This window comes from Molossus molossus, unplaced genomic scaffold, assembly GCF_014108415.1.
Source record: "Molossus molossus isolate mMolMol1 unplaced genomic scaffold, mMolMol1.p scaffold_m16_p_13, whole genome shotgun sequence".
NCBI classification, from domain to species: domain Eukaryota; kingdom Metazoa; phylum Chordata; class Mammalia; order Chiroptera; family Molossidae; genus Molossus; species Molossus molossus.
The window spans coordinates 84,508,582-84,532,415 of NW_023425348.1; the positions used below are offsets into that span (position 1 = coordinate 84,508,582).

General features: G+C 34.4%; 2 pseudogenes; both read left to right on the plus strand.

Moving 5' to 3' along the window:
- The first annotated feature begins 6,107 nt into the window (after positions 1 to 6,107).
- Positions 6,108 to 6,991, plus strand: LOC118628685 (annotated as a pseudogene).
- A 6,862-nt stretch (positions 6,992 to 13,853) lies between these two features.
- LOC118628686 lies at positions 13,854 to 14,811 on the plus strand (annotated as a pseudogene).
- Positions 14,812 to 23,834: the final 9,023 nt, after the last annotated feature.

Genomic DNA, 23,834 nt, shown 5'->3' on the forward strand with positions numbered 1-23,834 from the left:
ATTATACATCTGGTATCAACTCTGATTTGTCCTCAGATTTTGCTGTAAGAGAACCAAGTTCCAATAACTGTCCTGACATTGCCAAGTACTTATTTAACTTGTGTCAAACACATCATTTAAATACAGGTGCCCATCATACTGCCACAGTGACATGCAGTTACTGTTATCTGTGCTCAGCATACATACAGCAATGAATAACATATTTAAAAATTGCTTTTCCCTGGCCAGTTTGGCTCAGCTGTTAGAGCATGGGCCTGCGGTCCAGAGAGACCAGGGTTCGGTTCCCACTATGGGCGCGTACCTCAGTTGCAGCTTGTCCCCGGCTCTGGTTGGTGGTGCAGGGGGCAGCCACTCGATGTGTCCCTTTCACGTTGATGTTTCTCTCTCTCTCTCTCACTCTCTCCCGTTCCCACTCTATCTGAACAAAAAATGGAAAAATGTCCTTGGGTGAGGATAACAAAAAATAAATAAATAAATAAACAAATAAATAAATAAATAAGTAAAAATGGCCTCAATGACACTTTAACCCTATCTTCCTTTTGCTGGGTGGCATCTCAGATTCCGTTTAAGACACATGTGAACATACATATGCTTGGGGAAGCAGAAAGAATAGTGTAATTATTTTCAATTGGCAGTATTGTGTACATTAAAAATCCAAAAGGATTTTCAACCTAAAACATTAGAAACAATAAGTGAATTTTGCAAGGTTTGGTGGATATAAGGTCAGCATGTAAATGATCAATTTCCTGTATACTATTAAAAAACAGATAAAAATAAAATTTTAAACTATCCATTACATAACAAAGAAATCAGTAAAATATTTCAGGAAAAATATAATGAGTTCTTTGCATTACTTCATTGCTAGAAGCTACAAAAACAATACTGAGTTATTAAAGAAGACATAAATGTAACAATACACCATGCCCATTGGTTGGAAATAACAAATGAGATGAAATTAGTTCTCCCTAAATTTTTCTATAGATTTACTGCAGTAACAATTAGGATTCCAGTAGTATTTTTTAATACTTAAGTTAATGTCAAATTTATGTGGAAATTAAAAAAATCTAGAGTAGATAGGGCAATATCTTAAAAGAAGAAAAAAGACAAAGTGCTTTTAATTACAGATATTAATACCTTTAATAAACTGTCATATTTTAAAATTGTACCATCAGGCCCAGGCTAGTGTGGCTTGATTGGTTGGATATTTGCATGAGCACTGGAAGGTCATGGGTTTGATTCCGGTTGGGACACATACTGGGGTTTCAGGTTTGATCCCAAGTTGGGAAACTTATGGGAGGTGACTCATCAATGTGTCTTTCTCACATATATGCTTCTCTCTCTTTTTCTCTCTCCCTCTTTCCCCCTCTTCCCTCTCTCTCTCCTTCTCTCTCCCTCTCTCTCTCTCTCTCTACCCCCTTCCTCTCTCCCCCTCTTCCTCGATCACCCCTCTCCCCCTCCCCCTCTCTTTCTTCCTCTCCTTCTCTAACATAAATTTTAAAAAATGTGCATCAGTGCAAGTAGGTAGATCAATAAGAGCAATAAAAATAAATAGTCCAAAAATTGACTCTCATGTGTAATTTCACTTGATTTAAACAAAAGTTCCACTGCAACGTAATGAAGAAAGGGGGGTTTCTTGATAAACTGACCTAGTTCAATTAGGTTTCTTATATAAAAAATAAATCTTGGTAATTTACTTGCATAAATTATAAGATTAATTGAGATGTATTATGAATACAAATGTGAAAGCTAAAACTATAAAATCTCTTTAAAAAAAGTAAAATAATATCTTCATGACTTGGGATACACAAATATTTATTTTAAAAGGTATAAAAATTATAACAATAATAGATAAATAGCACTATATCCAAAATAAAAACTTGTATTTATCAAAATATACCCCAAAATAAAATCACCAGAGAACACATTTGAAACAATATACTCTACAGAGCACTGACATCAGTAATTTTTTAAAAACAAAAGAAAACAACAAACTGCCTGTTAAAATTAGTATGATCTAGAAAATCAATGTGCTGGGGAAAGAGGGAGAGGGCAGGATGGGTAACACATCTGAAGAAATAAATCACAAAAAAAGATATGAAAACAGCCCCAAATTCACAAAAATATTTAAAATATAATTAATCATTAGATAAATGCATTAAGACCATACTATGATATCACTACACACCCACCAAGATGGCTAAAACGCAAAAGTTTGTTTGAACAATAGTTCAAAATGTTGATGACCATGTGGAAAACTAAAATTATTTTACTTGCTTGAGAGAGTGTACAGTGTTATAAAAACTTTGAAAAGCTAAGGGCAGAAATTACTAAGTTTTACTCTGTGTATTCTCTATGACGCAGCCATTTCACTCTTGAGTAATTATGCTCCTTGGAGGATAAATATAGAATGTGTTTGGCAGACGTGGTCATTGTAGATGTGAAATGCTTACTAAGGGTAAAATGGGTGCATATACATAGGTTGGCATAAAGGACATCCACAGTTTTGATTGCATGAAGAGTTTATTCTTGTTTTTAAAAGATTATCTTTATCAGGTAATTATGGTATGTATGGGGCAATAGTTTTATAAATAATAAGTGATTATCTTTAATAAATCTAAATGTTATTTGATAAATACCCAAGATGTGAAAAAGGTTTATTTTCAAAGCATAGAATGGAATACAGTGTTAAAAATATCACTAATCCATAAAACTTCTAAATTGGAACAGATTCTAATATTCAAAAATAGAATAGTGGATAAATAATTTGTGATATACCTATGAAATGGAATTGTACACAAAATAAGAATGAGCACTCTCGAAATACCTATGACAATATATCAAGTGAAAGAGCCCAGACACACAAAAAACAATGTGTAGGATTTCTTTTATATAAAATAATTTATGCTGTTAGAAGTCAGAATAGTGTGTGCATGCATGTGTGTGTGTGTGTGTGTGCGTGCACACACGTGTGTTAAGGGTATAGTTCATAACAGAAAGGAGAATGAAAGATTCCTTTGGGAACCCTGATAATATTTTATTTATTTTGGTGGTTGTAATTGCTGTTTAATCTGTATTTTGGCTGTACAACTGTGTTAATTTTGTAAACATTTATTTAGGATTCATGTATTTGTTAGCATGTATATTATACTTCAATAATAATTTTAATAACCACAATAAAGGGAAAGAGCTACACACACACACACATATATATATTTCCCCAACACCCCCACCCTGAGAATTTAAAAACAATGCAAGAAACATTGTTTTAACTTTTTTCCATTATGTCCTCAGCCGTAGAATCATAGGAAGATACTCCTTTTAGAGAAGATGAATAAGGCTTGCAAAAACAATAAAATGTTTCTTCTACAGAAGCAATGTTTTGATTCCAGATGTCTGGGTGCACTGGAAAAGACTTCACCAAGAGAAACTGAGGAAGGGGAACTAACATAACTTTATTTGATGGAAATATAAAGATAGCCTGTGTCATTAGCGGATATCCCATTGGCTTTGTTTGAGCTTTCCAACGCTTTAAGCCTAATTAACTAATTGTATCTTTTCTGCTCAGGGAGGATCTCAAAGGACCAAAGAAACCTATAAATTCCTCTGTTGGATTATGTTCGGAACACATGGGGAGCACAGAGAGATTCCAAATTAGAGGTGAGTGGACTGTGCCTGCTTCTGTAACCTGCTCTGGGAACCAGGGACTCTTCACGAACCTTCTCCCATTTTAACTGTTAATTTCCAATACCTTTAACCACCTGCTTTAATAATTGAAGTTTCAAGGGCTACCTGATGTTGTAAACATCTTTATTATGATTTGTGATGAAAGCTAGACATTTACGTTGATGTCCTAAGTTTACACTCTTTGAATGATAAAAAAAAAAAAAGGAACCTCTAAAGAGTGAATTAGCATTAAAAATGTCCACCCATAAGACCTTAAAACTTGTTTTAACTTGGTTTCTTAAACCAGATATAAAATATGATGATGTTATTTGGAGTTAATTAGATGTGTTTCCAAATGTTTAATCTCAAATAACAACATATATTCATAATGTTTATCAGTTAGCTCTAAATTAAAAGTATTTTTTCAATATTGTTATAAACCGTGTAATTTCTCTATTTAAAATTTCCCATGCGTAACCCAACTTTACAAATATTGTTGAAAGGATCAATGTCATTTGAAAGTCACCACCTTTAGTGGGAGGTGAGGCCAAAGAAAACTATTAAAGCATAAATTGCACTTCATTGTACCTCTGTCCAACCTGTCTGATAAGAGGATTTTCCCTGCCCCTCATATGCAAACCTTGGAAGAATCTTAGACATGCCATAAAATTGTATCTTGAGTAACTAAATGCACATCTAATGCAGATTGGAAATAAAATTAAAGTGTACACAAATACATGTTTAAGTAAAGAATAGTCTTTGCAAAATGATAAAGCAGGAATGTGCATCATGCCTAAAACAAGGATTTCTTTTCCACACTTTATTTAGTAGTTCTTTCTAAAACTTTCTTCCCACTCAGAAATAACGTGGGTGTTTAAATAGTTGTATTTAAATTAATATTTTGTTGCTCTCTCATTGTAGAATTTATTTATTGTCACTTATTTTAGTGTTGAAAGCTGTATTTGGTACAAAAGTTGGGGAATAATTTAACTTGTCTGAACTCCTAGGATAGCTTTATAGTGAAGGTCCAACGCTAAGCTCTGTCTATTGCATTTGTTACATATTTTGAGAGTCTTGAGTAAAAACAAATTTAAGAGGTCAGAAGCAAGTAATCTTTAATTATCATATAAAATAATAACATAAATATAAACAGAGATCCATGTAAAAAAAGAGTTCAGTGTTTAACTATCTCCTATGGTTTCTCACACAAAGGAGAACTGATATTTAGTAGCATAGATTTAGGAAACAGTCCACTTTTTAAACTCTTATTTATTCCATGAGATTGATAATGCTTTTTATATCTACTAAAAATAGGCCCCTACATATATTGTATTGAGAATTAATTCAGTATTGCTGAAGAAGCCACAAATATTCTGGTTTCTGTCTATGAATTTTGTTATTCTGGATGTTTCATATAATTAAATTGTATAATATGTGGTCTTTTATAATTGGCTTCTTTCACTGAGCATAATGTTTTAAAGGCTCACCCATGTAATGGCATGTATTGATACTTCTTTTATGATTATTAATATTTCATTGTATGGATATACCATTTTGCTATAACCTTTGGCAAATTGATGGACTTCTAGGTTAATTCTACTTTTGCATATTATGAACAAAATTGCTATGAACATTTACGTATACATTTTTTGCGTAAACTACCCAAAGTTTTCCATGCTTTTCAGTATATGTCTAAGAGTGGAATTACTGGGTCATACCGGAAATTTTTTGATGAGCTTATTGAATAACCCTTACAATATTTTCATAGTGGCTATTCCATTTTAAATTACCTACAAAAATGTTCAAAGGTTCTCATCTCTCCATACCTGTCAGCATTTGAAATTTTCCCTTAAAAAAAAAAAAATCCTAGGGTATGTAAAATAATATCTCATTATAGTTTTATTGTGTATTTTTCTAGTGACTAATGTTGTTAAACAACTTTTCATGTGCTTATTGGCTACTTGTGTGTTTTCTGTAATAAATGTCTGCTCAAGTCATTTGCCTTTTCTAAAAAAAATATGTGGGTTGTTTGCCTTTTTGTTGTTGAGTGAGTTGCATAAATCCTTTGTATGTTGCGTATACTAGAAACTTACCAGATATACGTTTTGCATCTTTCTTTTGTGTGGGTTACCTTTTAATTCTTTGATCTTTTTTTTTTTTTTTTTTTTTTTGGTGCAGAAAGTTTATTTTTTAAATTTTGATAAAACTCCAATTTATTTATTTTTACATTTGTTTGTGCTTTTGTGTCAGATCTAATAAACCTATCAAGAGCTGAAAGATGCCTTTGAGCTGCCAAATGTCAGGGGAGCCAATGAAAGCAATAAGCTGTAATGAAAGACTTTTGTCTGTAATCACTAATTACAATGGTAATCTCAGTCATAGCTCATGAAATGTGTTGATTAGGTTTATCTTTCTATCCATTATAGGTTTCCTGAATGGCTTGGATGGAAAAACACAATCGAACAATGTTGAATGAATTCATTCTAATGGGCATCACGGACCTCCCAGAGTTTCAGGCTCCATTGCTTGGACTCTTCCTCATTGTTTACATGGTCTCTGCAGTGGGTAACCTGGGTTTTATCTTCCTCACCAAGATAGACTCCAGACTACAAACACCCATGTACTTTTTCCTTAGGCACTTGGCTCTCAGTGATCTCGGTTATTCTACAGCAGTAGGGCCTAAAATGCTAGCAAATTTAGCTGTAAATCAACGTACAATCTCTTATAATTGCTGTGCTACCCAACTCACTATCTTCAGTATATTTATCACTTGTGAAATTTATATACTGTCAGCAATGGCCTATGACCGCTATGTGGCCATCTGTAACCCTCTGCTCTACACAGTCATCATGTCACAAAGATTATGTCACTTGCTGGTGGCAATACTCTATCTATACAGTGTCTTTTTATCTTTGCTGGTCACCATTAAAATTTTCACTTCATCATTTTGTGGCTATAATGTCATCAGGCATTTCTACTGTGATAGTCTGCCATTGATAACTTTGCTCTGTTCAGACACACATGAAATTAAGTTGATCATTCTGATATTTTCAGCTTTTATTCTAGTTTCATCTCTTCTGATAGTCCTTGTGTCCTACATTCTGATCCTGGTTGCCATCCTCAGGATGAACTCCTCGAAGGGCAGGCACAAGGCTTTCTCTACCTGTGGCTCTCACCTGACGGCCATAGTCATATTGTACGGCACCCTATTCTTTATGTATGTGCAGCCCAAGACCAGTCATTCCTTTGATACTGATAAAATGGCTTCTTTATTTTACACTTTGGTCATACCTATGCTGAATCCCTTGATTTACAGTTTAAGGAATAAAGAGGTAAAAAATGCCCTAACTAGAACCTGGAACATGTGTGCAAATTTTCTACTTAAAATTCACTGTAACATACACTAGCAATAGATTATGTATAAACCAATGTAACCTATAATGTGATTGCTTTAACCTTGTACTATTGCCTCCATGGGATGGGCAATAATATATGTATGATAAGTCTAGAAATAAACAAAATTCTTCATTGTTGTCAAACTTTAAATATGTCACTAACAGATAGCTATTTCCTGCTCATACTTCAGACATTAACCTACATTTAATTTCAAATAAGATCGATGCAATTCCCCATATGTAGCCAGTTGCATTTCTCTACTACTAAATATTTATTTTTATAAAAACAGGGACTCTAGATATTACATTCACAGTTGTATCTTTAGTGTCTGACATGGTAAAAGGCATTAAAAAGAATGCATGATTAATTTTATATAAACTCGGTAAGCAAATATTACCATCCATTCCATGTAATACTTACTCAGCAACAATACAGAACAAATGATACATACAAAATCATAAATGAATCTCCAAGACGGCAAGATATGCTATTATTCATAAAACATTCTTCAAGTGACAAAATATAGTGATGGAACTAGATTATTATCTGGGAAATTGGAGTATCCTGTTCCCCACTGAATGCTGGGGGGGATTTCTGAGACTAGCACAGGAGAATGAGTGATTTTCAGTTGTGTGGAACTACATCTCTGTGTTTCTAAAGCCCCACTTCAGTCAAAGCAGTGCAGCTGAGGTTTCTCTAGAGCCAGAAACAAAGTGTCCAGAGTTTCAGTCGCATCTTTCAGTCAGGTCCAGTTCAGCATCAAGCTTGTTATAGTCCATTAGTCCATTGTGTGTAGACTCCACATGGTCATGGACCATGTGGGTAAATTCAGGGAGCCAAGAGAGGACAGCCCCTGAAACAAGAGCCCCCAGAGAGCCAAGAACACAAAAGCACAAAAGAGAACTCCTTTGTTTAGGGGATTAAATAGTCCAAGTTTCTCACTCCTGCAGTGGCCACGCCCTTTCTGGCCAACAATCTATTCCCAAGTACCTTCCCAATGTCACCTAAACTTCACAGGGCATCTTTCTATTTTCCTCTCTTTCCAGCCCCTTCCCTCAACCACCTTTGGGAATAGACTGGTGGCTCCCTTGGGAGTGTAAAGCTGTAGTTTCGAGGCGAAGCTGCCCAAATAACATGCCTATAATAGTTGGCTTTCCCTTTCCTCCTTTCCTGTTATTAATAATTAGGTTCATTACAACAGTACCAATATTAGTGATTGCCAGGGTTTGGAAACAGTTGAAGAGAAGTAGCAGGAAGTAGGCATAGTATAGTGTAAACCCTGGAATTTATTTTATTTTTTCTAAACAAGTACCTGATTAAAGCTTTGATTGCCCCAAGCCCATGTTCTTCTCTTCTTTCTCTTCCCTTTTCACCCTCCTCTCCTGTCTCCTCCCCTCCCCGCCCCTGCATTCACCTCCCCTTCCCTTCTATTATCTTCTCTTCTTACCTTCCCTCCTCTCCCCTCCCCTTTTCTCTCCCAGCTTCCCTAGACTTTACCATATGGCCCAGGTATGTTGTGTAATTTCCAGGTCTTGTAAACAATAAACCTTTATCTTTTCAAAGTTTCCTGGAGGTTATTGATGAAGGGTATCTCAGAATCAGTCATATAAACCCCAAGGGCTTCTTCAGCCACAACTATGCTTTTTAATAGGCTGAGATTGGTATAAACTTGAGCATATTAAGGAGTAGCCAGAGGGCACTTTGTGGTGATAAAATATATCTTCATTGGAGTGTGTTTGTACAGAATAGTATTACTAAAACGGTTCATGAAATTGTAAAAGGAAAAGGAAAACAAGCAAAAGAGAAGTGTTGAACTCTCACAGTGAAATGAGAAATAACAGTAACTAGTTTCTGTTCCCAAGGTACTAAAAAAGCAAACACTACATTGTACCAAAATGAATACTGTCTCTTTCTGATTCCATCTAGTTCAAGCCTGCTTTGTGCCCATGGCCTTCAGGTGAATACCTCCTGCTTGTCTTGCATACAGACATGCTAATCATTAGAGGAATCCAGTTTGAGGCTTGAGTTTTCCAAAAAACAGCTGGTTTTATTTTCCCTTCCTTGACATAAAAGAAGCCTGAACTCTGTAGTTTCTTTTTTTTTTTTTTACCATTTAATCTACGTTTTTTTATTCATTCATTTAATACATTGTTTGAGGACCTAGTAAATACAAGACACTATTTTAAACACAGCAATATAAAGATGAATAAAAGTCATTTCCATGAAGAAAACTATAAGGAGATGTGATCTTAACCAAATAAGGACAGTAGTGTTATCTGTGGGGCACAAAGGGGGGTAATCACATTCAGGTCAGAGGTGAGGGTCACAGGAAGGGCTATGGGGAGGGAAGGCAAGTCTGGGACGCAGGTCAAAGCCATGAGGAGAAAGACCTGACGTCTTCAGAAACCACTGGTCAGGACATTGGCTTTCTCCAGCCGCCTGAAGTCTCCCAATGCAGACGTTCTAGATATTTTTTATTTTCTAATATGTGATATATATGTTTTTGTATTTCATGCGTCATCCTTACCAACAACATGCTTTTTTATAATCCTTGCTTCTTTCCTAGTGATCCTCTAAATCAATGCATATTGTTAAATTATTATAAAACACATCATTTTTAAAAATAAAAATGGCCCATAGCAACCTGCTTCTGTAACGATAGAAAACCATGACTTCAGATCTTGCGATAAGCCCTGTTAGATATTTAATCCAAAGGTTTCCTTAAATTACAGTGCTAAAAGAGAAAAGGGCAGAAAAATCTGCAGATTTTGTCAAACTATTAGAGTATAGTGGATTGTAACTTCTTGAGACATAATCTTCTATTGACTACTAAATATATCTAGCACTAATCATAGGTTCGGGCTTATTTAGTAATGATGACAATACCACCACCTACTTTTTTTGAGAATCATCTATGTGTCAGGCACTCTTCAAAATTCTCCACACAGATTACCTCCATTAACCGTTATACCAACCATGCAATACAGAAGAATCTTCTACTCCTCATTTTACCAGTGGCTAATTGTAAAAACGCCTTTTGTGCTATTTTCATTAGCCACTTGATATAACCAGGAAACAACATCAGACATACTCTAATGGATGAAGCAGTTTCTAAAGAAATTATTTAGTTCAGAGTTGGCTCAAATCTTTAGTTCAAACACCATAGATTCTCCTCAATGATCAGAACCCACGAACTCTTAGTTAAGCATTTACACATGGCAAATATAAGAAACCTTAGGCTCAGGACAAATTAATTGCTTCTTTATACATTTATAAAACATTCTGCCTCCCAGAGGGGCTGTAGTAAAGATATTTTTACAATGATCCATATTAAAAAGAACGTGGTCCTCAGAAGTGACCGAACAGAAATAACCAGGTGAAAGGGGAGAGGCAGGGCGGTCCAGGAGGGTCCTCACCCCTGCTGCTGCATCGCTGGTACCGGGCCCTTCCAGTCACTAACTCCGGGCTGTTTTCAGGAACCGCCAAGTACACTGAGCCCAGGGATCTCCTTTTTTCCTATTTACTTGATTATAATAGTTTACAGGATTAATAAACAAACTCAGAGTTTGGCAAAGAAAGCAGTTGTCACATAATGAATCATAATACCCACAACGTTGCCATCTAAATATAGGGCAGGGCAAAAATAGATTTACTTATGTTTCGTGAGTACACTGTACTTTCTTAAGTTGGATCTGGACTCCTGTCTTCTCGGTGGCACCTTCTCAAGTGATAAAACATCCTTACTCCAAACTCTGATGCTTTGAGTTGTGGCCTTTAAAAGTGTCAGGCACATGGACATTGGACCAGTAATAACATGAGCAACAAATCAAGAAAGCAAGGTACTATTTTAATTCCCTAAAAGTTTTAAAATAGTAGAATAGTATCTAAACATTTCTACAGTATAGTTTCCCTCATTCAAGGAGACCACTGTAAATGCAGATTCTTGATTGGCATGTATATAGATACAATGTGGTCAAGAGTCCTGTATGCAACAAAAGGAACATTAACCAAGAGTGGAAAATTAAGGAAGGAAGGGAGGAAGGGAGGAACTGGGGAAGGAAAGAAGGAAGGAAGGAAGGAAGGAAGGAAAAAGGAAGGAAAAAGGAAGGAAAACCATAGTGAATATAAATTATCCATGACAATTAAAGGACAACCTCCAGGCATTTAATTGTGCTATTAAATACTGTAGGGACAATCAACAAATTGCTTGGCATCTCCTCAGGGACAGCCTCAAAAGGTGAAAAAAATCCATAAATTGTTCTCACTCAGCCATGTAAGAAACACATGAGGGAGTCAAGAGAGAGGCTTCATTGAAGGTAAAAAGAACATTTCTTGTGGTGTTTTATGTTACCAATATTGACGCTGCTTCAGTGATACATGCAAAGTTTCACTTAGTTAAATGACAAAGCTCTTGGAAAATGTTTGCACTTCTGATTTAGTTCTTTTTGCTTTCTACTTCTCCTTAATACCTGAGCTCGAAGGGGACCCCTCCTCATCTCAGCATACTAATGTTTTTGAATATTTTCACATGAGTTGACAGACTAAATATCCAAAAGCATCTTTGAGATACCACCATAGTATTGCTTATAAAAGATTTGTTTTATATGAGTAATTATATCTGTAATGCAGGCCAAAACAGTGCAGATGAAGCCTAACTAAAAAGACATGAAGTTTTAAAAATCTGCAGTTACAAAGCTGCAGGTATTCAATCTATCATTTTTTTTTAAATCAATCATTTTGATGTCCTTCGAAATTTTACTTAATTAGTGGTTCTAGGCTCTTTTTTTGTGACACTCTAGATGTAATATAATATTTAATAATTATTTAAATAAATGTATAAATATGATTCTTTCCACCTCATGTTGACATGTGAAAGGCATTATGTGGATAATAGAAGACTTTTAAGTACCCAGTTTTATGACAATACAAAATATTCAGCATGTTTTTTAATTTCAAGTGAAATCTGACAGAAAGCTATAATGATCTCAAAGGGTATAACTTTAAAGAAAAAAAAAAGTAAGCTTGTATTTAACAAAGATGTAAACTATGAAAAAGCAGTTTGGTTCTTTCTATACAACACTAAAGCCTGTTAGAAATAAACCCCAAACACTTTTATCTTTCCTATGCGCATAGAAAAATTGGAACTTATAAAGTATGATTTCTCTCCATCTTTCATATTGCCAAAACAAAACAAAACACACAAAAACAAGATTTATACAGGTTCATATAAAGCTTACTGAGGATATCTTTCTGAAATGACTGTTTACTGATTACATGTCCACCTTTCTGATACAAGGAAGTTGTCTTCATCACAGCAGGTAGACTTGTGAGGTGACAGAATCATAAACTGTATTTTAAGTGATTTAAATGCAAATTTAATGTAATTATTTTATATTTAATGTTATAAAAATAAAGGTTTATTTTCTTTTAGACCACCCAGAAACTGCTGTCACTGTAACTTTTTTTGTAACCAGTATTATTTCTGGTTTTTAAAGGTAGCATTCATGCTCACAATCTTTTTAAATCTAATAATTTTTTTAGCTTAATCTGCCACTCAGCACTCACCTGGTATATCCTTAATCTGTGTATTATTAGGAGCATTCATATACATTTTTATTTGAGTATATAAAATGCTTATGTGTGTTCTATATTATGTTGTAGTTTGAAGGCATTCCTGTGGCCTTAAGATGTAGAAGAATTTAAAGCAATATCCAAGAATCCATAGATAGCTCATCTTTAGTGTCTTTTATTTCACCTCTATAGTACTGTGTCACACAATGACTTTAAACTATTACACTTGATGCATAGACCTTTAAGTTTCATTAAAGAATGTAGTATCTCTTCATCCAAAGAACATTTTTATAAAACTTCATTATATGAAAGCAATGCCAATACTTTCTTACAGGGTTGTTGTGAGAGATGAATGAAGATTAAATGATCTAAAGTATTGGTTTTGTATATAAGAATAAAGAGTTTGGAATAAGTTAAATTTTTGGCCAAATTTTTGTTCATACCTTATATGAAGATATAGCTGACATTATATAAAATGTCTGTCCATTTTATTAGCTGTTTCACTGTTTCAGCCTGTGTCACCTGTAGGCTTAAGAAAGTTTGCAGGCCCTGGCCGGTTTGGCTCAGCGGTTAGAGTGTCCGCCCGCGGTCCGGAGAGACCCGGGTTCGGTTCCCGCTAAGGGCGTGTGCCTCAGTTGCAGTTTGTCCCCGGCCCTGAATGGTCTTGCGGGTGGCAGCCACTCGATGTGTCCCTTTCGCATCGATGTTTCTCTCTCTCTCTCTTCCTCTCTCTCCCTCCCACTCTATCTGTACAAAAAATGGGAAAATGTCCTCGGGTGAGGATAAAAAAAAAAAAAAAAGAAAGTTTGCAGGACCAACTGTTGAGGTAGTAGGTTCTACACATTTTTGGAATTTCTAATTTAAAATTATTATATTTTGGATTAGATATTGGATATTGTAGGATATTTAAAAGCATAACTGACTTCTAACCCTACACTTCATACCCTACCTCTGAGTTCTGACAACCATAATGTCTTCTAGAAATTGAGCAATACTCACTGCTCAGTAAAATCCCCTCCAGTTAGGAACCACTGACTGTCTCTAGTTCTATTTATAAATATTAACTTTTCTGCACTTAAGTTTATTTTATATATTTAAATAGTAAATTTGGATGTATCTTATTTATATTAGCGTTGCGGACTAAAAATCTCACAGGTAGAATACATGAAACCTATTGACTATGCTGATGTCTCTTTCCAGAATAGGTTTCCTGAAAAACCTGCATGGAAACACAAAACCTAACAGTGTTAAACGAGTTCATTCTCATGGGGATCACAGACCGCCCTGATCTGCAAGCTCCATTATTTGGACTCTTCTTGATCATCTACATGATCTCAGTGGTGGGCAACTTGGGCATAATCATCCTCACCAAGGTGGACTCCGGCCTCCAGACACCCATGTATTTCTTTCTCAGACACCTGGCTTTCACTGATCTTGGTTATTCAACAACTGTAGGGCCCAAAATGTTAGTAAATTTTGTCGTGGATCAAAATACAATCTCCTATTATTTCTGTGCTCTACAACTGGCTTTTTTTCTTGTGTTTATTGTTAGTGAAATTTTTATTCTATCTGCCATGTCCTATGACTGCTATGTGGCCATCTGTAACCCTTTGCTCTACCCAGTCATCATGTCACAAAGGCTATGCCAGCTGCTGGTGGCTGCCCCCTATCTCTACAGCACATTTGTTTCTCTTCTGGTCACTACAAAAATTTTCCATTTATCTTTCTGTGGCTAAAATATTGTCAGTCATTTCTACTGTGACACTCTCCCCTTGTTAACTTTGCTCTGCTCAAATACACAGGAAATCGAATTGATTATTCTGATTTTAGCCAGTTTTGATTTGATTTCATCCCTTCTGATAGTCCTCGTGTCTTACGTCCTCATTCTTGAATCCATTCTCAAGATGAACTCTGCTGAGGGTCGGCACAAGGCTTTTTCTACCTGCGGATCTCACCTGGTGGTGGTCATAGTGTTTTATGGGACGTTGATATTTATGTATGTGCAACCTGAGTCCAGTCATTCCTTGGACAGTGATAAAGTGGCTTCCATAATTTACACCCTCGTTATTCCCATGTTGAATCCCTTGGTCTATAGCTTGAGGAACAAAGATGTAAAATGTGCACTAGAAAGAGTCTGGAAAAAACTACGTAATACTTTTTGTTAAGGTTTACACACTATAATATTTCTGTAAGCAAGGGTATGGACTTTAAATGATGCTATATGTGCCTCCTAGAGAAATAGCAAGCACAGATGAGTTCAACAGATATTCATTGACTGTCTTATAGGTACTCGGCACTTCTAATTCCTGTATATAGATTAATGAACAAAATAGTAAAAGTATTTTCCTTTCATGAGGGGAAAGATGGATTATATACTTATATTACATAAGTAGTATAGTGTATATATAGTAGAATGTGTTAGGTGGATAGAACAAAAAAGCTGTCAAGGATTCCTGTATTTCATCTATTAGAATAAAATCACAGCCTGTTTATGTGTGAATGTGAGTGTGAGTCTGTGTGTGTGTGTGTGTGTGTGTGTGTGTGCACGCATGCCCTTTACTTTTTTTTGGTTTTAGCCTTAATACTCTTCCTGGTATGTTTTAGAATTTTACTTGCTAATGGTTGTGTCTATGGTATCTGTTGTTTTGAAGTACTCAGTGATATTACTTTGCGCAAATACCCTCTCCAAATGCCAGAGTCCCATTTTTTCCTCGTCATTGGCTCTCTTCCATATTTGAATCTATTAACTGATCATAGTTTGCGATTCAGCAATCCAGGGCTTCTGATTGGCACCTAATTTTGCCATAATTAGTCCATTTTGTTGATATCAGATGATACTCAAGTTGAGAGATATTTCTGAGGCCACCTAGAACCTCCTAGGTTAGTACTCTTCCCCCCACCCCAAATAGTTGTACTTAATAACTGGCTCTTTGGTGTTTGAGATTGTACTATTTCCTTATCTCTGATTTACAAAAAAAAAACAAACTAATTTTCTATTTTTAAAGTTGCTTTTTTGTATTCATGGGAAAGGGGACTATCCTATAATAAATTAACTGTACTGTCTCTCTTTTCTCAGGTCATTTCCCAGTTTTTATCAATATTGATTATGCACTGTGTTTTAACTGACTTCATTGTTTAACATTGATCATCATAATTGTGGGAAGCAAAGGGAAAGAATCCTGTTGCTCACACGATGTCATATTTCTAATGTAGGTGAAGCCTGATACATGACAAGGACATAGTTATCTTGCCTTTGTGCATAGTTGTCCCAAGTCACTCTCTACATTTTCCTATATGCTTACTTTTATTTTTATTACTTTTATTCTTCTTAACATTTCTGAGACATTATTAAAGCTATTTTTCTACAATATTTGCTTTGTTCACTATCATACAATTAAAATTGTGTTCAGCCAATGAAATGTAATAAAAATATTTCATTGGAATAAAATTTAGAAAGTGCATAATATAAAGCAACCAGGATGTCCTTTAGTAGGTAGAGGGACAAATAAACTATAGCACATCTGACAATGATATTTTATTCAACACTAAAGAAATGTGCTATCAAGCATGAAAAGATGTGTAGTGAAACCTTAAATGCTTGCTACTAAGTGCAAAAAGCTAACCTGAAAAGGCTACATACTGCATGATTCCAACTATGTGACATTCTGGGAAAGGCACAACCATGGAGACGGTAAAAAGTTTAGTGGTTGCCAGGGGTTAGGACATAGGGAAAGATGGACAGGAGGAGCTTGGAGGATGTTTACGGTAGGGAAAATACTTTGAATAAAACTATAATTGTGGATGCAAGTCATTATATATTTCTTTAAATCAATAGAATGTACAGCACCAAGAGTAAACCAAATGAAACTATGGTGTTTGGGTGAAAATGATGTGCCATGTAGGCTCATGGACTGTAAAAAATATACAACTTTGTGAGGGGCTGCTGATAATAGAATGGCAGAGGCTACACATGCGTGGGTCAGAGAATAGGTGGGAAATCTCTGCACCTTCTTCTCAATTTTGCTGTGAACATAAAACTTCTCCAAAAAATAAAACATAATCTCACAATACAAAAAAGTACATGATACAATGTCATGTGAAGACAATTATCAAAGTGTTAATGTAGCTAAAAGTAATCTTTAAGACAGTCATTATTACTACCAAGTAATAATATCTCAGACTCTTGAGCATTCTTCATGTCTTGATGAAGTCGATTATCACAAACAACTCTGTGCGATACGTCCTATTAAAATCTCTGTTGTTTTTTTTAGATTAGAAAAAGGTGATTCAGAGAGACTGAGTAAATGAGAGTCCACCAAGGTATTAGGTGTTAGAACCAGATTTCAAACCAGATAGTCAAGGTAATGCTTAAGACTTTGTGCTCTTAACAAGGTCCCTAAGTTGTTTCTAAATATAATTTTTATACTTCACTGATGTCATCCAGAGATGACAGGGAGTAAAGCTTCACTTTGTCAGATGCAGTACTAGAAGAGGAGATATAGCAGAAACATTAGAACAACAGTGAAAGTCATGTCTGGCAACAAAAATGAATTCAAGGAAGATATAAGTATTCAATTATAAATAAATAAATGGATTCACATACATATAAATTATTTAGTCCTTTTTTAATTAGTGTTTTTACTCAAATAGAAAGCCAAAACAAAGTAAAGGCAGGGCATAGTCTGAGAAATGAAGATTAAGGGGAAGCAGTATTCCAAAACAGCCAAATGTCTATTGCTAATAATTTGTAAAAGAAATTCTTCCAGGGAAAATATCATATAAATGTTCTTAAAAAAAAAAAAAAAAAAAAAAAAACATTGGGATCTATGAGGGGAATATTTATTCTCTATTACCTTTTGCTTCTCAGACTTTGAAAAACCTTTTTATGAGCACTTCATGCATTTGGAAGAAAAAATGTAAGTGCAATAGAATATGTTGACTCTGATACTGCTGAGCTACTAAACCAATAAATGCCATGAGGCCCAACAGGAGATCATTTTCTATTTTATTGTAATTTATTTACTTTTTTCTCCAATTTTTATTAGTTCATTTTTGTTACAAATGTTTTTCCTTTTTCCCCCCCTAGACACCCTCTTCCCCATCCTGCTGCACCCCCACCAGCATTGTTGTCTGTGTCCATCGGTTATGCATATATGCATATAAGTTCTTTGGTTCATTTCTTCTATCCCCTCAGACCCCCTACTCTGCGGTTTGTCAGTCTGAACCACAGTTTTTTCTATGTCTCTGAGTCTATTTCTATTTTAAATTAAACCTTCTCTCTTGCACCAGTGTTTTTTTTTTTTTTTTACCTCTTACATGCATGGGAAAAACAATCCTTAAGTGATACAATGAAAAATGGTAGAGCAATTGTGAAGGTCGAACACCATGATATTTTGGAGTGTGCCATTCATATGGACAAAGATGTGAAAAACTCCTCCCCAAAGACATACAATTCATAGAGTGTTGTCTTGATTCTTGTACACACTCAATGATTGTCCATCACAATGGTAAGACTGATAAAGGGAAGAACAGACTTCTCAGAAATATGTATCAACCCTACGAGGGGAAACTTCACTAATCAAAATCTAGAGTTTGTCATTGAAAGAGCCCCTGAAATACAAGAGAGAGAGAGAATGCTAAATGATAAGTATGAGTATGAAAGTTAAATATTATCTTTAGAATAAGAAATGACCTGTGATTCATTAAATCTTTAATGATTCACAATAATCATAATATTGCCAAGTGTCAAATTACGTCTACATATAGTTTCTTATTGGAGAAAGGAACCATTGTATTCCCTGAAGAATATCTCTTACTCTGTCTGTATCTATCTCTCTATCTCTATCTCTGTCTCTGTCTCTATATCTATTTCTCTCTATATCTATAATCTGTCTATATCTTTATCATCTATAGCTATCTATTTCTTTATCTATAGATTCCCTGGTGAAGTAACCACTGGAGAGCTGAAAAGAAATGCTATGAGGTAGAGAGGTCTCAGAAGTCAGGTAACAGGAGGAGCTATATTCTAACGTCTAGTGTGTGAGTGGTACACGCTGAAACAGTGAGGTCAATGCCCTTCACAAAGCTACCTGGTGTTTCTCCCAAGCCCTCTTGTGTCAAAGTTGAGCAGAAGTTTACAATGTATTTACAATCTTACCTTTATTAGCTCCTTGATGATAAGGATTAAAATATTTATATGTTATTCTTTAAATCACAACAAGCTTGCATGAAATAATACATGAAATAATAGCAAGATATATGATCCAGTGTATCTGTCTATGTGATTCATGACTCAATACATTTGTTTATATCTCAGAGTAATAGAAATCAGTCAATCATAGAGTAGAAAAGTAAAATTCAGTTTTTATTAAGTCATAAAAAAATGTTGACATTTAAAGAACTTACCTCTTCATGGAATTATTTCTTAGCTATCATAGTCAACTTTTATTCTATACAAATTACAAAATCGTTTTTAAAAATTAATTTGGAAGTATAATAATACAGAGATTTCTTTCAAGGCTTTAGTTTTTATTCAATACATTTTATACATTTTGTGTAGTCACAAAGCATTCGATACCTATTGAATAAATGTGGTCTCAATCTCTTGTAAGGTAGTTATACGTAGATTAACCTCTCTATTTCAGATTTTTAACAGTCACATAAATTGATTTTTCCCTTGTTGCTAATTTTAATTTCACAGAAATATTCACAGATTATATATGAGGTTTATTTTAGGAATGCAATCCCAGCTCAACATTCAAATATTGTTAATATAATTTATCATATCAACAGAATTAAGAAGAAAAAGTATGGATTTCTCAATTGGTACAGAAAAAGCATTTAATGAAATTTAGTATCAATTTATCATATATAATTAAACTTTCAGCAATCTAAAAATGAAAAGAAACTTCCTAAAAATTGATAAAAGGCATCTACAATAAAACTTACCATGAAAGAATGAATGCCTTCTCACTAAGACTGAAAAAAGAGAAGGCTTTGTTTTCTCAACATGACTATCATATATCATAATGGAGATCCCAGCCTGTGCAATAACATGAGAGGAATAAATAAAAGACGTAAAGATTTTTTTTAAATAAATAAAATGGTCTCTATTTGAAGATGATACAATCATTTGTGTAGAAAGGGAATCAGTTACTATAACTAATAATTGAATATAACAAAGTCCCTGTAGGGCAGACCAACACACAGAATTCTATTTCATTTCAGTATATAAGCAATAAACAGTTGGAAGTTTAAATAAATATATAATTTATTACTCTAAAAAAAAACAAATAAAAAAGTGTGAAATATATATATAAAGCTTAAAGTTTACTCCTGGGTTACCAGTTTATTACAAAGGATATCAAAGAAAATGAATCAACCACCAGATGAAGAAATACATAAAACCAGTTCCAAGTGCAAGAGCTTCTGTCCTTGAATTTGAGAGCCAACAGGGTGGCACATGGAAGCATACCCCTCCTTGTGGGTTTTTAGGAAGGTTTCATTACATAGGCACAATTGATTAAAACATTTGGCCATTGATGATTGACTCAACCTCCAGCCCTCTCCCCTCCCTAGAAATCACGGGGTGAGACTAAAAGTTCCAACTACTAATTCATCAAGTGGAATTGTACACAATAAGAATGAGCACTCCAGAGATACCTATGACAATATATCAAGTGAAAGACCCCAGAATCACAAAAAACAATGTATAGGATTTCTTTTACATAAAATAACAAACATAAGTGAAAATAATTTATGCTGTTAGAAGTCAGAATAATGCATGTGTGAATGTGTGTGTGTGTGTGTGTGTGCATGCAAATGCCTGCACATGCATGTTAAGGGTACAGTTTAATAGAAAGGAGAATGAAGGATTCTTTTGGGAATCCTGATAATATTTTATTTATTTTGGTGGTTGCAATTGCTGTTTAATCTGGATTTTGACTACACAGTTGTGTTAATTTTGTAAATAGTTATGATTCGTGTATTAGTTAGTATGTGTATTATACTTCAATAATAAGTTAAGTACACCACAAATAAGGGGAAAGAGCTACACACACACACACACACACACACACACACGCACACGCAGCCATATATTCCATCCTCTTGCGCCTTGAGAATTTTAAAACAATGCAAAAAACATTGTTTAAACATTTTCCCATTATGTCCTCAGCCATAGAATCATAAGAAGACACTCCTTTTAGAGAAGACAAATAAGGCTTGCAAAAACAATAAAATGTTTCTCCTGTAGAAACAATGTTTTGATTCCAGATATCTGGGTGCACTGGAAAAGACTTCACCAAGAGAAACTGAGGAAGGGTAACTAACATAACTATCTTTGATGAGAATATAAAGATGGCCTATGTCATTAGCAGATACGAATCCCATTAGCTTTGCTTGAACTTTCCAACGCTTTAAGCGTAATTAACTAATTGGATCCTTTCTCCTCAGAGAGATCTCAAAGGACTAAAGAAACCCATAAATTCTTCTTGTTGGATTATGTTAAGAACACATGGGGAGCACAGAGTGATTCCTCATTAGAGGTGAGTGGACTGTGCCTGCTTCTATAACCTGCGCTGGAGTCCAGGGACTCTTCATGACCCATCACCCTTTTTTTCCCTTTATTTATTTTAGAGAGAGAAGAAGTGAAAAGTAGAGGGAGGTAGAAATATCGATGAGAGAGTATATCAATTGGCCGCTTCCTGCGTGCCCCTCACTGGGGAACAGGCCCACAAACTGGGCATGTGTTCTGACCAGGTATCAAATCGGTCAACCACTGAGACACACCGGCTGGACCTATCTCCCATTTTGACTGTTAATTTCCAATACCTTGCCTCAGTGACTTAGCCATACCTTAACCACCTGCTTTAATAACTGAAGTTTCAAGGGCTACTTGATGTTGTAAACATCTTTATTATGATCTGTGATGAAAGCTAGACATTTATGTTGATATCCTAAGTTTATACTCTTTGAATAATAAAAAAAAAATGCAACTTCTGAAGAGCGAATTAGCATTAAAAATATTCACCCTCAAGACTAAAATTTGTTTTAACTTGGAACTTTAATCAAAATATCAAATACGATATAGCTATTTAGAGTTAATTGGATGTTTCCGAATGTTTAACCTCAAATGACAACATATATTTATAATGTTTACCAGTTAGCTCTAAATTAAAAGTATTTTTTCAATATTTTTATAAACCGTGTAATTTCTCTGTTTAACATTTTCCATGTGTAGCCCAACTTTACAAATATCGTTGAAAGGATCAATGTTATTTGAAAGGCACCACCTTTAATGGGAAGCGAGGCCAAAGCAAACTATTAGAACATAAATTGCATTTCATTGTACCTCCATCTAACCTGTCTGATCAGAGGATGTTCCCTGCCCCTTTTGAGCAAGCCTTGGAAGAGTCTTAGACATGCCATAAAATTGAAACTTGAGTGACGAAATGCACATCTAATGTAAATTGGAAATAAAAAGTTAAAGTGTACACAAATACAGATTTAAGTAAAGAACCGTCTTTGCAAAATGATAAAGCAGGAATGTGCATCATGCCTAAAAACAAGGTTTCTTTTCCACTGTTTATTTACTAGCACTTTCTAAAACTTTCTTCCCACTCAGAAATAACTTGGGTGTTTAAATAGTTGTATTTAAATTAATATTTTGTTGATCTCTCATTGTAGAATTTATTTATTATCACTTATATTAGTGTTGAAAGCTGTATTTAGTACAGAATTGGGGAATAATTTAACTTGTGTAAACTCTTGGCATAGTTTTATAGTGAAGGTCCAACGCTAAGCTCTGTCTATTGCATTTGTTACATATTTTGAGTCTTGAGTAAAAACAAATTTAAGAGGTCAGAAACAAGTAATCTTTAATTATCATATAAAATAATAATATAAATATAAACAGAGATCCATGTAAAAAAACAGTTTAGTGTTTCACGATCTCCTATATTTTATCACATATAGGGAAACTGATTATTTACTAGCATAGATTTAGAAAAGAGTTCCACTTTTTTAAACTCTTATTTATTCCATGAGATTTATAATGCTTTTTATATCCACTAAAAATAGGTCTCTACATATATTGTCTCTTGAGAATTAATTCAGTGTTCCTGAACAAGCCACAATTATTCTGGTATCTGTCTATGAATTTCCTGATTCTGGATATTTCATATAATTCAATTGTATAATATGTGGCCTTTTATAATTGGCTTCTATCACTTAGCATAATGTTTTAAGGGTTCACCCATGTAGTGATATGTATTGATACTTCTTTTATGGTTGTTAATAATTCATTGTATGAATATACCATATTTGCTATATCTTTTTGCAAATTGATGGACTTTTATGTTATTTCTACTTTTGAGTATTATGAACAATGTTGCTATGAACATTTACATATACGTTTTTGTGTAAACTATCAAACATTTTCCATGCTTTTGGGTATGAATCTAAGGGTGCAATTGCTGTGTCATACTGGCAATTTTTTGATGATCTTATTGAATAATCTTTAAAATGTTTTCATAGTGGCGATTCCATTTTAAATTACCTAAAAAATGTTCAAAGGTTCTCATCTTTTCACACCTTTGCCAGCATTTGTAATTTTCCCTTAAAACAAAACCTTAGGGTATGTAAAATAGTATCTCATTATAGTTTTAATGTGTATATTTCTATGACTAATGTTGTTAAACAACGTTTCATGTGCTTATTGACCACTTGTGTGTTTTTTGTAATAAATGTCTGCTCAAGTTTTTTGCCTTTTCTAAAAAAAATATGTGGGTTGTTTACCTTTTTGTTACTGAGTTGTATAAATCCTTTGTATCTTTGTATGTTGTGTATACTAGAACGTTCCCATATATATGATTTTCATCTTTCCTTTGTGTGGGTTACTTTTAATTCTTTGATCTTTTTTTTTTTTTTTTTGGTGCAGAAAGTTTATTTTTTAAATTTTGATGAAACTCCAATTTATTTATTTTTACATTTGTTTGTGCTTTTGTGGCAGATCTCATAAACCTATCAAGATCTGAAAGGTGCCTTTGAGCTGCCAAATGTCAGGGTAGCCAATGAAAGCAATAAGCTGTTATGAAAGATTTTGTCTGTAATCACTAATTACAATGGTAATCTCAGTCATAGCTCATGAAATGTGTTGATTAGGTTTATCTTTCTTTCCATTATAGGATTCCTGAATGGCTTGG